We start from the raw sequence: 13,918 nt of genomic DNA on the forward strand, positions 1-13,918 counted from the left end.
TAACATTGCCATCATAAGCACAATGATCATTTGCACTCCAGGATGGTCTAGCTGGGCTTGAATTTGATCCTGGACTGTGAATTGACATTGAGAACTCTATTGGATAAGGCCTGTGCCAGCCTGTCCACTGCTGAAAACAGAATGCTGTACCCTGTATAGAGCTGTGGTCTGAACCTGCAGGGCTCCTATTTTGCTCTCTGTGTATCAAAAATTATTATGCACATGGCTTGCAAAAAACAACCTACCTGCACTGGGAGCTTCTATGACCTTGGCTCAGAGTCTGCACTTTACTGCCCAAAAGGTGTATGGTTAAACGTTCCCTACCAATGAAATCAGCAGAGAGAGGTAACTTCCTGTGGAGCTCATGATCTGTCTTGCTTCCCAAACTGTGCCAACTCTTCTAGCAGCTTCTGTGTGGCATTGACACAGTGTCATCCCCTTTCTGGGCAAGATTTTCCCAGACTCTGGACACAACTAGTAGGGTTGCCAGCTCCGGGTTGGGAAATACCTGGATATTTTTGGGGTGGAGCCTGAGGTTCAGGGAGGGACTTCAATAATACCATAAGACATGTCAACCTTCCAAAGCAGCCATTTTCTCAAAGAGAATGGAACTCTGTCGCCTGATCCCCAGCCACTATCCAAGGATTCCACTGAAGTTACTGAGCTGTGCCTATATTATTTTGGAAATCAGGTTCTGTTTTACCAGCTGCTCTTGAAGACCATTGAAACGTCTTGATTTATACCTGGGAGAGATGTACGGCTTTTATTCTTTCCACAGTGGGAGTCTTCTGCTGCAGTTACTTTCTGTTTGGAGGTCTATGGACACTATATGTGTACGGAATTACAGAGGAGCCTACTGTTGGTTTTGAACACGTTCTTTTTGTAAACAATGCTTGTTATGAGCAATCTGTTGGATATGTGTTTATACATTCTGTTGGGTTATGACCACTAACCCGTCTTTGTGCCTTAATGAATGTAATATACAGTTTTGATCATATATAGTTGTGAATTGTTGATGGTCTTCCCTTGGTGGGTGTTCTTTGTGGCTGTACTTGTACGCTAAAGGTTCCCTATTGTCTTCAGCATTTATATCCAGGCTGATCTTCTTTTGGTGGTGTTCTTCTTCCTGAGAGGGAGATGATGATATGTTTTATCCTCACCATACCTATAAGGAGCTTTTCTTTTGTCGTGTTATCCTCAAACAATCCTGTGGGGAAGGTCAAGCTGAGAGAGGGTGACAGGACCTCAGCCACTTAGAAAGTATCCAGGGCAGAGTGGAGATTTGAGCCCATGCCTTCCTGAGTCTGATCGAACATCCTAACTATTACATCACATGGACTGACAGATTGCACTGTAATGCACTGACGATGCGGCCTCCTAGTAGTCCTTGGACCTCTGGTTGGAGGCACGAGCAAGCCTGTCTTTCGCTTAACTTCTGCAGACACTGTTATGGAATCAGCCACCCTTTTAGCTCTAATTAAACTGATGTTGTTGACATCTCCACAAAAGAAATGGAAATACAGCCACCATGTTGTATGTGGTGTGTGAAGAGTGGTGATCCTAACGACTCCTAAAGTGAGCATCAACAACTACTCTACAGGGCGAAGAGCAGGCCTTTCTTTACCTTTGCCTCTGTTTACACAGCAAGTGGAGGCAATATGGCAGAAGAAAGTGTGGCATATGATTCCCCCAGCCCTTTGCTCATTAGAAGAGAGTGGATAAATGAGTTCTTATAGGTGTCTGATTCCCCATGCATTCAAAATAAATCCACATTTGAAAAACAAAGTCAAATTTATTATAAAGCGATGGTTAGCTCAGGAACACAAGAATTGTTAGGAATGACTACAGACCCCAGAGGGTAACATAATAAAGGAACTTGAACCAGGTTAGGACCAATGAGTCCAATTCCCGCTGGCGGGAATGCAGATAAAACAAGCGCCCAATTCCTTGGGAACACAACGGTTCTACAACATAAACACAAGTTCAGTTCTCAGGCATGAGATACATAATAAGCAAAGCAACGCCATAACTCCATCCCACCTCCAGCTGGTTGACCTTGAGCAGTTCCGCAGAAGCAGTAAGTAAAAGAAAGTAAACACCTACACAGGAGGACACGGGGGGGATGGACAGAGCACAATATAACATGTATACGAGAACACACCACCTTATGGCAGCTTGCTGACAATAGGAGGCCTGAATAACTTGTAACCCACCAAGCCAAATGCAGTCCTTCAGCTATTTATGGAGGTCCACCAGGAGCTCACTAAAACGTTTGGTTTTGCTGCCTGCTTGAGGCTATGGAAACACAAGGGTGGTCAAACTTGGCTGTGTTTGGCATAGTGAGTCACAAGATATGCAGACTTGTCTTATAAGCTGTTTGCTTTTGTTCATGCAAGGATTTCATCAACAAGAGAGGTCATGAAGAACACCTAGCCTAATCCCCTGTGTAATACCCCCCCCCTCCGGCAAGTGCACAGGATGGCTCAGCTATCCTTTCCCCCAGATTCTTTAAAAGGGAAAGTGATGGATGAAATACGACACAAATATTCTCCCTTCTTTATCAATCTTGGCTTTAAAATTCTCTCCACTCCATAGTTTGAAATCTTGTTTCTCTTCTTCCGAATCACTCCTTGAGTTACAGCCACTCAAGATAAGTCAGGTGGCTGTGATGGTAGAAATAAGAGGACCTGAGGTGAGGTGCAGCACGCATAGGGTGAGTTCATTTTTTCAACGCCTGCTGTTCTCTGGTTAGAAAAGAGTAAAGCGTGTGTGTTTGAGGAAACGGAAAGTGTCACATTGCTATTTCTTCTGTTGCTGGCAGCTTGGGATACAGGTAAACTGTATAAGGTCTGGTGTTATCTCTGCTGAAAGACAAACAGAAAGGGGAAAGTGAGAAGGAATTCCTGATCCAAAAGGTTCCTTATCTTCTTTCCGTTTCCTTTGCCCCACAGAGATATGGTGGCCTCAATGTGCTGTTGTTCCTCCAAGGGCTCTCCCTCCTCCCTTTCTTCTCACCTGCGGCAACTGTGCAGTCACTTGAAACCACATTCCAGCCTACAGCAGTTCTCCTCATTCCTGAGACCGCTGCTTGCTGGATGATTACTAATGAACACGACTCTAGCGCAGACACTGCATAGAGTCATAGAGACATGATGGACAAATGCTTGAGCACCCAGCGGTTCAGTCGGTGCGTGTTGTTCTGCTCACCCATTGCAACTGACTTTCAACCAGCTGCTTAGGAAAAGCTTGAGACTTCGTTGGCCTCAACTGCCACATATTCAAACAGTAGACAGTACAGTGCAATCGGGAGCATGACATACATGAGAAATCTGGCACAGCCTGATGGGCAGGGCTATTTTGGGGCAGGAACGCACAGGAACGGAGTTCCGGATGGCTCCCAAGTTGGCCACGCCCAGCAGGAACTCATTAGTGTAATAGACCACACCCAACAGCAGAAACTCATTAGGATTGGCTACATTAGGGGTGTGTGGCCTAACATGCAAAGGAGTTCCTGCTACAAAAAAAGGCCCTGGGTTTTGACAACAAACAAGGTAAACAGAATAAGGAGCAAAAGGTGGGTGTGGCTGGATAACCACACTTCTGGTAACATGTGGGTGTGGCCTAATGTGCTAATGAGTTCCTGCTGTTGGGTGTGGCCTATTATGCTAATGAGTTCCTGCTGGGCTTTTTCTACAAAAAAAGCCCTGCGTGTCATAGTTCCCTTCCCACAGACCTGTCCTGCTGATGCAGGCCATTCCACAGTCAACTGTTTAAACAAAGAGCGAACATATCAGTCAGTCAGTAATTTACGGATAAATGTTGCTTTTTAAAAAACTTAACCATTTGGAGTTCTTCTTCGTCTATGTTATCAACACTAATTTGGCCGCCCATTTGTTTGGAGCGGCAGCATTTTACACAGGCACAGGAGGGAGCAAACTGAGGTCTGGGCACTTTAATGACATGACCCAACGGTGACCATGAGGGAGATTGCATGTCCCTTTGCCAAAGAAGGCCCCAAATCATAAAGAAAGGAAAGCTAGCCTCCACAGCTACAGCATAGCTACAAAGCTGTTCGCACGCTGCTCATGTCAGATGGTGGTGAGATGAGGAGATCTGGCCTTGGATCATGTGTTGTGATGACTGTCAAAAATGATATATTCATCCACTGAACATGAACTGGCATGCAGTTCTAAGCATTTATGTATTTGTTTATTTAATTTATACCCCACCTTTCTCCCCAGTGGGGACCCAAAGAAGCTCACATCTTTCCCCACTCCTCCCATTTCATCCTCACAACAATTCTGTGAGGTAGCTTTAGGTTAAGAGAGTCTGACTGACCCAAGATTACCCAGCAAACTTCCATTGCAGACTTTGGATTTGAATTGGGCCTCCCAGGTCTTAGTCCAATACCATAATCACTAAATCTCACTGACATCCTCAACAGGGCTGTAGCTAGCATGGAGGCATACAGGGCGGCACCCCCTCCCAAATTTTTAACGCCCCCACCAAAGATGCCCTCCAACAGGCAGGTCAACTATTCCCCGGTCAGCTTGTCCAGCAACATGTCCCACCCCAGCGTGCACCCCCCCCCCAGCTGGAGTTCCCCATTCCCTGGAGGGTGCGGTCTCCCCCTGTCCTCCCAAACCTGGCAACTCACTGTCATGGGCGACGACAACCATGCCGAGCCCCCACCTGAGTTGGCCACGCAGCTGGAGTCGCCAGCATCACCAGAGCTGGAAGCCTGCCCCTCTGACTCCTCGGGAGTTGACAGCTTGCCACCGCCAGTACCTGAGCCAGTAATCCCCACACCTGGTCCAGCCGCAGCCGACGAGGTACAGGTGCAAACAGAAAGCCCGCCTGATTCACCTCCATGGGTGGCTCAGCTGAGGGAGAGGCTCCGCAGGGACTTAGCAACCTGCCGCTGAGAAGCATGCTGGCAGCGAAGGTGAGCGGCGAGCTCTGAGTACTGACAGGAGCAGTCCTGCCAGAGGCCCATATAGCTCCCGCTCGGGGTTGGGCTCGCCATGGAAGCAACAAATCGCATCTGTGCTGAGCTCGCGCCCACCCACGGTTCCTGTTTCTGGACCTCGTTCCTGTTTGGATTCCTGGATTCCTGACCACCTGCTTTGGACGACTATTCTCTTGGGCTCTCAAATCCGCTTCTGTTCTGACTCCTGGCCCAGTCCAGTCCCTGACACTCACCAACAGAGATGCAGTGGAAGTGCTGGGGGCCAGGCAGGGGGTAGGCGCTCTAGCAGAGGGGAGGCAGGTGGCCGCCAGTGGTGGCGTCTCTGGTGGGCTCAAAATTTCCTAGCTACATGCCTGATCCCTAATGATAGGTAGAATCTGGAATCCTGGAATAATTTGTCTTCCATAGGCCCAAACTATTATGATGGGGGCACCCAGTACATTTATTCTATTCACACTGAATACTGGAGGCAGGAGGGTCTAATTTTTATTTTAAAAAACAGAGTGTCCTAGTGATGGTATCTTAATGCTATTCTCTACTTGTCTTGTCTCATTGTGCTCCAATGCTTGATGTTTTGTTTCTCCAGTATGCAAAGCAAAGAAGGGTTTAGAATGCTTCACTTGTGTGCTCCACTTTCTATAAAAAATAGGCACTGCCCATCATCTGCTTTTCTCATGAATGGGCAGATATATGAAGAAATATGCTGAGATTTCCTCCTCATATCTAGTTTAACCCTAAGACTTTTCTTAAACAAAACATGCAAATTTCCAGCTCTCAAGGTTAAGGAGAAAAGTGTGAAAATATGCAAGCTGTCTTTGCTGCAAATCTAGAGATTAAAGACTCCTAGGCAAGGCTTCCAGTACTGAGGTGGTAAAACCAAGCAGCTGAGTGGTTTGTGGCTCAGTGGTTTATCTATCTATGTAAACAATAGTATTATTATTATTATTATCACCATCATCATCATCATCCACCTTCCCCCAAAGGGCTCAGGATCTCATAGATACTTTTATATCCTGCCTTTGCTCCAAAGAAGTCGAAATGTCATCCAGTGCTCTCCTCTCTTCCATTGTACCCTCACAACTGGCCCAAGGTCGCCTAGTAAGGATTTGAACCTGGGTCTCGCAGACCCTACTGCAACATTCTCAACTGCTATAGCTACACTGGCTTTCTTTGTATTCAGAAGAGTCCTTCCCTGGCATTTCCAGTTGGAGGATCGCAGGTAGTGAGTGTTAGGGGAAAAGTTTCTCTGCCTGAGAACAGGCAATATTGAGGCAGGTGAGTCATTGGCCTGAGTTGATATAAGGCAGTTTCATGCATTCAAGCAACCTGTTTTGATTTCAGGGATCACTCTGGAACTTATCATATGCCATTTCAAGAGCCAACATGGTGCAGCAGATAACAGTGTTGGACTAGAATCTGGGAGACGCGGGTTTGAATTCCCACTTTGCTGTGGAAACTCACTGTGTGACCAAAGGTGGCGCGCACACTCTCAGCCTACCCTACTTCAAAGAGTTTTTGTGATGATAAAATGGAGGTGAAGAGAATGGTTTTACTTCTTTGGGTCCCCACTGAGGAGAAAGGTAGGATATAAATTAAGTAAATAAAATTTATCTCGTTTGCTTCTTGACCATGCTGAGCTTCCAGTAAAAAGCACCTTCCTTTCTCATTGCAGTTCTCATGCACTGAATGTCTGGCAGGACGAAAACTGAGGGTGAGAGGGGAAGCCACACAGCTCTATATGCAGTTCTCACTTGGCTGTACAGTTCTGAGGCTGCCATGACCGGATAGTCTTCCTTGTGTTCCGTCTGTGGTTGAAGGAAGTGGTTTTGCCTTCACCTCAACAGCATATTCAGTTCTGTGCTGAAGAAAGAGATGAAGATCTCCTTCTGTGCTGGAAAGCAACATCACTTGGGTTAAATGTGCTTATTTAGGAAGGAGAACCTGTCCTCCTCACTGATAGCAAGAAGGAGATTTTGGTGGCGATCTACATCCTGATGATGATACATTTGGTAAGATGGGATTCCCCGAGAGGAGAATGGAGCACATATATGCTACAGCCCCGTTTATGCACACCATTTGACTGAGAGCCCATTCTCATGACCAGACCAGACCATGTCTGCTTCAGGAACAAGCCATATTACGGTGACTTCCAGCCTGTGGTGAGGCAATGGCCTTTAGCATGTGCACAATTCAGCCTCATGCCAAATGTCTGCCATGGACTGACATTTCCCTGTGGCTGGCATGGGCTTTAAACTGTTGTGAGAATCAGCCTTCAAAACCAAGACAAACTGAGGTATTCATAAAGTCTATGTGGGGGGGGGGGATCCAGAGGTTGCAACTAACAAACCCAAGAGACTATCAATGTAAACTCAAATTCTGAGGGGCTGTCCTAGTAAGACGATAGCACCATGGAATGTGCTACTAAAGCACTGTGGGGGAGGAGGAGGAGGGGGGAGAGATGCAAGAGAATGATGATAAGTTGGAAAATATGTTGGCAACAGCTTTCAGCTGTGAAGGGCTTTTATTAATACATTTTGTGGAGAGGAAATTAAGAAACTCAAGATCAAAAATTGGGATATAGACTATTTGGTATAAATAAAGCACAGGCTTCCTAAAGTGATCTCTAGCCCGCAAGGGTACTTATTAAAAGAAGGTAAAATACAGCCTGCCTTAAAGAAATGCTTTTTAAAGGAGCATGCTTCAAGAAAGCCCTTGTACTAGGAAAGAGGAAGAAAGCTAGAAAAGGAGTTTGAAGTGCCTGCAGTTTTCGAAACGTGACACAGATAAGAAACACTTTTTAAAAAGTGAGGCATTTGAGGTAAAGACAGTGAACCTGGCTCCATAGAAAGGCACAAACTAGCAAAGGAAGACCTGAGTCCTCTCACAAATTGTATCTTGGGGAACATCCAGTCCAGCATTCATTACTTTTTCTTTTTTGCCGTTGTTGCTTTTTTTTAAAAAAATCACGTTTTCAGAACTGTATCCCACAGAAATTAACTTTTTCAATAACAACTATACTTCAAATGGTACTGTTAAATGGTATCAAATTCTGTCACATCAAATTTTTAAAAATGTCAACTTGAGGTACATAGTTGGCATTGATCTATTTCACTACCGATGTCCATGCTTCTTTAAATTCTGGGCATAATCTATATAATAATTCCAGCTCCTTGGAAGAAAGACAGGCTACAAGCTGTAATAAACAAAACCACGGAAATTTTGTTGGTGGTCTCCCATCCAAACACTTACCAGGGCTGAGCCTGTTTTGCTTCCGAGATCTGACAAGGCAGGGCTGGCTTGAGCCATTCAGGTCAGGAGAATAAACAAAACAAATATTCATTTCCCACACATACATAAATTCATGCCACGGGGTCATGGCAATTTCTAACTGCCCCCTAATCTGTTCCATGACTTCAGTCAGCATCATCTCCCACTTCCAATCCCCTTCCTACAGTCTGAATTGTTCCACAGACGTCTTCTGAGGACCAGAGCCCAGGAAAGTTGTCTGGTGCTGGTGACCTTTCCTAAGGACAATGGTTGCTATTGAAATTGGTCCGGAATGCTAAATGTGACTCTTGAGGCAAAGGCATCAGTCTTGGCCACGGACATGTCAAGACTCAAGAGGGGTCCTCTCAGCCTCAAAACAGCTGGAAGTGGGGGCTAGCACTGGGGGGGGGGAGAGAGAGAGAAAGAAGTCTTGCCTTTCATTTACACCCAATTTCCCCTGCTTCTCCATTTGGTGTGCCAAGCTTTGGGGGTCAGACAGATGTCTCTCCACTTAGTTGCTTCCATCCCCACAGCACATGCAAGCCCGGAGGAACAAATGGAATGCAGACTGCTGTTTATCCATAACAACATGGGCTACAGTTGGGGCAATGGACTTCCCTCCTACACCGTGTGATCCTGGAGCTGCTCTGGTAGAGCGGGACCACTTTAGAGGTCATGGAGGAGTTCAGCCTCTGTGGTCCAGTGAGCCCTTAGTTCTCTTACTAAGGCAACTGTCAATCGAAGACAAAGTATGGCCAGACAAATGTGACAGAATTGTTAAATGGGAACTTGGAGGCAGCACAGATAAATGCTGAAGGGCTGCAGTCTGAGGAATCCTAGCTTTGGATTCCATACTCTCACAATGTCTGTCTGCATTAGCACCGGTCACATCACATTACTATAACCTTCGGTAGTCCTTGCATGTAAAAGGGGAAAGCCCGCTAAACCCTGGCTGCCTCCCCTTACGAAGGAAACTTCTCAGTGAATGCATTGTTTAAAGATGAAAAGCGTTAAAGCAATTCCCATTTTCCTCTCCCTTGAAAACCCTCTTAGAGCACTGATGCAAGTCAACACTCAGGTAGGACTTTTGCTGCAGTGGAGCAGCTAGGTCTGTAACATATTTTCATCAAATAAGGGTCAAGACTGGGGACTGTGCAAGGGTTAAAACACCGGCAATCTCTGTAAACAGGTAAATAGCAAGCAAGGTCCGGGCATGGCTGGATAACTATCTAGGCCAGACTGTCAGGCACCTGGGGGCTCAACCTAGGCTCAGGCACTTGCTTCTTGTACCACAACGGCTGCTGGCTGGAGGTGAGAACAACAAGCGGGGCCAGTTCTAGATTTTGAGGGGCCTTGGGCATAGAGTCCCCCCCCCTCTGCCTATCACCAGGCCCCCGCCAAGCCTCCCTCCCCACCTGCTGGCCCACATGTCTGGGCATCCTTCCCCCTCCTCTCATGGTCCCTCTCATCACCTGCACTCACAGATGCCTGCACTACACATATGCATGTTCCCAGAGGATGCTGGGAGGTACATACCGCTGGGAACATGGATAGCAAAGTGCTTGTGAGCAAGCCGGTGGGGGAAGGGTGGGTGGGGCACAGGGGAGGCATGTGGTCAGTGGCACTGGACCCTGGAAGCGTTGCCAGCTCTGGGAGATTCCTGGGGATTTTGGGGGTGGAGCCTGGGGAGGGATCTCAGCAGGGTGTAGTGCCACAGAGATCAACTCCCAAAGCAGCCATTTTCTCCAGGGGAAATGATCACTGTCAGCTGGAGACCACTTGTAATTCAGGGAGATCTCTAGCCCCCACTCAGGGGTTGGCAACCCTACCTGTCAGAAGCCCTGTGCCCTGGCAGCTGATGCCCGCCCTGACAACAAGCCATCTCAGCTGGAAGTTTGATTTAACAGCTCGGGATCCTCCCAGTCTGGGAAGTCAGATGAGGCTTAAAGGCCAATCAGGTTCTAGTGAAGGACAGAGAGGCTCACAGACCAGCTGAGGTTTCTCTGTCTGGGTGGCTTGTTGCCAAAGGGGGGGGGGCTACATGGTCCTCCCACTGTGTTGCCCAGCTTCTGGTTTCCAGTCAGACTGCCAGCTTCTGAGGTGCCTGCCTGCCATTGGCCTGACAAAGACTCATGCCCCCTACACACATCACAGAAAATGTGTACACGTGATTCTGTTTTAGATGCACACTGTATTATTCTTATGTTCCATTACAGGCTTCCCACATGATCAAATTCTGGCTTCCCAGGGCTCCTTTCATGTTGGGGAAAGGGGTGGGGCTTGAGTCTGCCTCTCCACATGTGCCAGTCCTGATCCAGCTGGGGCTCCCACATGCCTATGAATTAAATTCCAAGCATGGTGTTCCAACAGTAGATCTGTCAACAGGATCTAGGAACAGATCTAGGAATGGTGTGATGTGCAATGAGACCTATTATACAAAGGACGATACAGTTCATAAAGAGTTAATGTTTGAAGGCTTCCTTCTTCCTCCTGGTGGGCATCTGGGAGGGAAAAGGCTGTTAAGATGGCTGTTGGAGCTGTTGCAGTTCGGGTCTCTAGGCCCAAGTGGTATAAATACGGGTTGGATCCAGACTAACTTTTCCACAACCAGAATGAGACTTTCCTGGCTCCCCCCTCCCACTGCAGCCCACTGATCTCAACAGAATGCTCTTCCTTGGTAACAAAGAGTGCTAGACTTGGTGGAAATTGCCAATTTCACCCGGATCCAACCCTAAGTAAATAAACCAGTTGAGTTCCTTCACAAGCAGCTGGGATCAGTTCTTCGGGGGGCCTGGAGGATCTTTCTGACTTCCCATTATAACAAGGCCCTGAGCCATGCCCCTAAGCTGCTATTCAGACTCTTCCTCTGAAATTCTTGATGAAAGAAATCTCTTTCTGGTGGAACCAAAATGGAGATGTGGAAAGAAAAACATGGGAATGTTTAGTAGTTACAAGTTCTACCTTTCAAGCTTTCAAAGTGTTTCTCACAAGTACATCCAATGAACTGATAGGATTGGAAACAGATCTGGGTTTCCTGGCCAACGAAGTTCTCCAAGGCTCTAGCTAGCACCATTCTGGCCAACCCAGGGCAGCCACTGGCTTGCCCTGGCTGGGAAGCAATATGAAGTCTTCCAGTTCAGGGTGAGACTTTGCTTGGGTTACTGGTTTGACTCTGCTGCTGTCTATGGCCCAACACCAATGCTGATAATCTTTACAACAGCCCTGCACTGTAGGTCACTCTAACAACACTTACACCCTGCCTTTCCAATGCAGCATACACTTGAAAAGCTGGCCAGGGCCAGTTATCAGGAGCATACATCCCTGACACTACAACATACTGGCTACTGATCCCCTTCTGAGTCCAATTCGAGGTGTTGGTTTTATCCTTTAAAGCCCCACATGGCTTGGGACTAGGGTGTCTGAAGGACCATCTTCTCCCACACATTCCTGCCCAGGAACTAAGATAATGTGGAGATGCCCTCCTGACTGTCCCACCAATGAAAGACATTCATTTGCTGGGTACATAAGCAGAGGGCCTTTTTGGTGGCAGCCCCACAATTATGGAACAACCTCCCCAGGGAGACGTGCCTGACTCCCCTCATTGCTGATCTTCAGGAGACCACTGAAGACAGTTCTGATTGATATAGCTTTTTATTATCAAGTCTGAATTGAAGTTTTTAAACTGTGACTTTCATGGGTTTTATAGCTATGGTTTTTACTGTGTTTTTTTAAAAAATGTTTTATTTATATTGTAGGCCACCTTGAGTTCCGCAAGGGAGAAAAGTGGCTAATAAAATTAAAAAACAAAACAAAACAAGAAAGATCAGGCTGCAGCGCCGTCCATTCCCGGGACAGGGCATGCAAGTGCCTTCACCTTCATCCGCTGCTGGTCTCCTGTGAGCCCTGACTCATGTTCGTCTGAGGGGCTGGAAACCACATCAAAAGGCTTTGCTGGCAGCAGATGGCCTGCTGGCTACAGCTTGAGGAGCAATTAAGCAAAAAGGCTCTTACTGGGGAAAGAGATGCCTTTTCTTCCAGTCTTCAAGGGCTTCTTCAGAGGCAGACAAAAAGACCACCCTGCAGCACTCCAGTGAACTATAAAGCCTGGATGGTCTGAGGGTACAGGCTGTGGAATGCCGGGAATGCCTTTTGCATGTAATATGTGAAACCTGTCACCCATTAACAAGTCATTGACCTGTCTCTTTATCAGCTCTTTCCCCAGGGGAGTGCATTGCTCTGTGCTGGCATACAGAAATATGCCTTGCATAAGCCTCCTTCCCAACAGCTCCGGGAGGGCTGCACTCATGTGTCCAAGCTGGGGGCACTGAAAGGATGCAATGTCATATGACCACTCCTTCCCCTTAGGGGCTGTAGCTCATGGATGCTGGGGTTAGCCCAGGCAGCCCAAGAGCCACTCTAATGCTCTGGAAAACAGCCACTACTGACACCGGTAATGCAAAAGATGTCAGAGATCTGGTTTCTCTTTCACCTTTTCCAACGCTTGTGTACCCTTCTTGAACTGTTCCTGCTTCTCATTCATTAGATACGGTCTGCCTGGCACCTTATGGACGGGTCTGGGTTCAAAGGAGCCCCCCCCCTCCACTTAAGCCAATCCTGGAAACCGAAAGACCCATGTCAAACAGCTAACTCCCTTCTCCCTTTGATGACCAGGAATTTCATTAGAAAGCACTATTTATTCCTCCAGTCTGTTTCCCCCAGGAGAGATGTTGATACCAAACTGAAGGAGTAAACAATAGGTAGGAGCTGTATACAGAAAGGGCAGCTTCCTTTGCCCAATAATGGTCACAGAACTTCTCAGGTCCCAGGTGGGTTGCTCAAGATGGTGCAGAGTTGCCCTTTGGAATTCTGACATATGGTGGTAGGCACAAATACAAACATGGCAGCCGCAGGAGACGGGGCCAACCACAAAATGCCAGGACGTGAGGTTAAGCGTCATTCTAATAGTAATTCTTCAGCATTTCAGGCAGAAGCTCTGTTTGACAGGATGTCTTTTAATTTGCACTGCCAATCCGATCGCCAGCACCCAACCAGAAGCACTACTGGCCAAAAGCCCTGCTTGGCCCCGCCCACTTTCTAAAAACACGAGATGAGCACCAGGAAAAATGTTGGGAGGCACAATGACACCCATGGGAGCCACTTTGGGGCCCAAGTCTTTGGCCCTCTAGGCTGCATGGCAAACCCTCGCTGGTTTCAGAACTTTAAGGGGCAAGTTGTGGGGAACTTATGAGTTTCAGAGCTATGATCCTATGCTGTGAAATCAATCAGTGGGCGGGACTGAGTACAGAAGATCGGTCATACATTATGAAGTATAACATATTCTTTCTTTACACAGTCATCAATGTACATGACACAGTACAACATAAGCAAAAAGGACAGGCCCCTCTTCCAAGGAGATTCTTATCCAAAACGCATTTTACTTAACATTCAAGCGTGGAAGTCCAGAATAATAGTATATAGTCTGCTTTTCCCTCCACTGACTTGGCCTGGCCTATATACTGGGTGGTGGTGGGGTGTTCTGTGGAAATTTGAAAATCTGTATATATTCAAATAAATTAGCATGCACATATTTTGTTTTCTCCCCAGGGGAGAAAAGGCAGCAGCCAAGCGAGATAGACAGGGACAACAAACGCTGATACATGCAGGGAAATGAACATCCTTAAA

At 47.0% G+C, this 13,918-nt stretch overlaps 1 long non-coding RNA gene across 1 annotated transcript in view; it reads right to left on the bottom strand.

Moving 5' to 3' along the window:
• Positions 1-2,608: 2,608 nt before the first annotated feature.
• The window catches only part of LOC107117133, a 23,865-nt gene continuing 12,555 nt past the window's right edge, over positions 2,609-13,918 (bottom strand). Inside the window, exon 5 of the long non-coding RNA XR_001482728.1 lies at positions 2,609-2,864. This is a non-coding gene — a long non-coding RNA (uncharacterized LOC107117133). The remainder of the gene's footprint in view (positions 2,865-13,918) is intronic.

Source organism: Gekko japonicus, unplaced genomic scaffold (genome assembly GCF_001447785.1).
Source record: "Gekko japonicus isolate JY-2015 unplaced genomic scaffold, Gekko_japonicus_V1.1 scaffold37, whole genome shotgun sequence".
Classification (NCBI taxonomy): Eukaryota; Metazoa; Chordata; class Lepidosauria; order Squamata; family Gekkonidae; genus Gekko; species Gekko japonicus.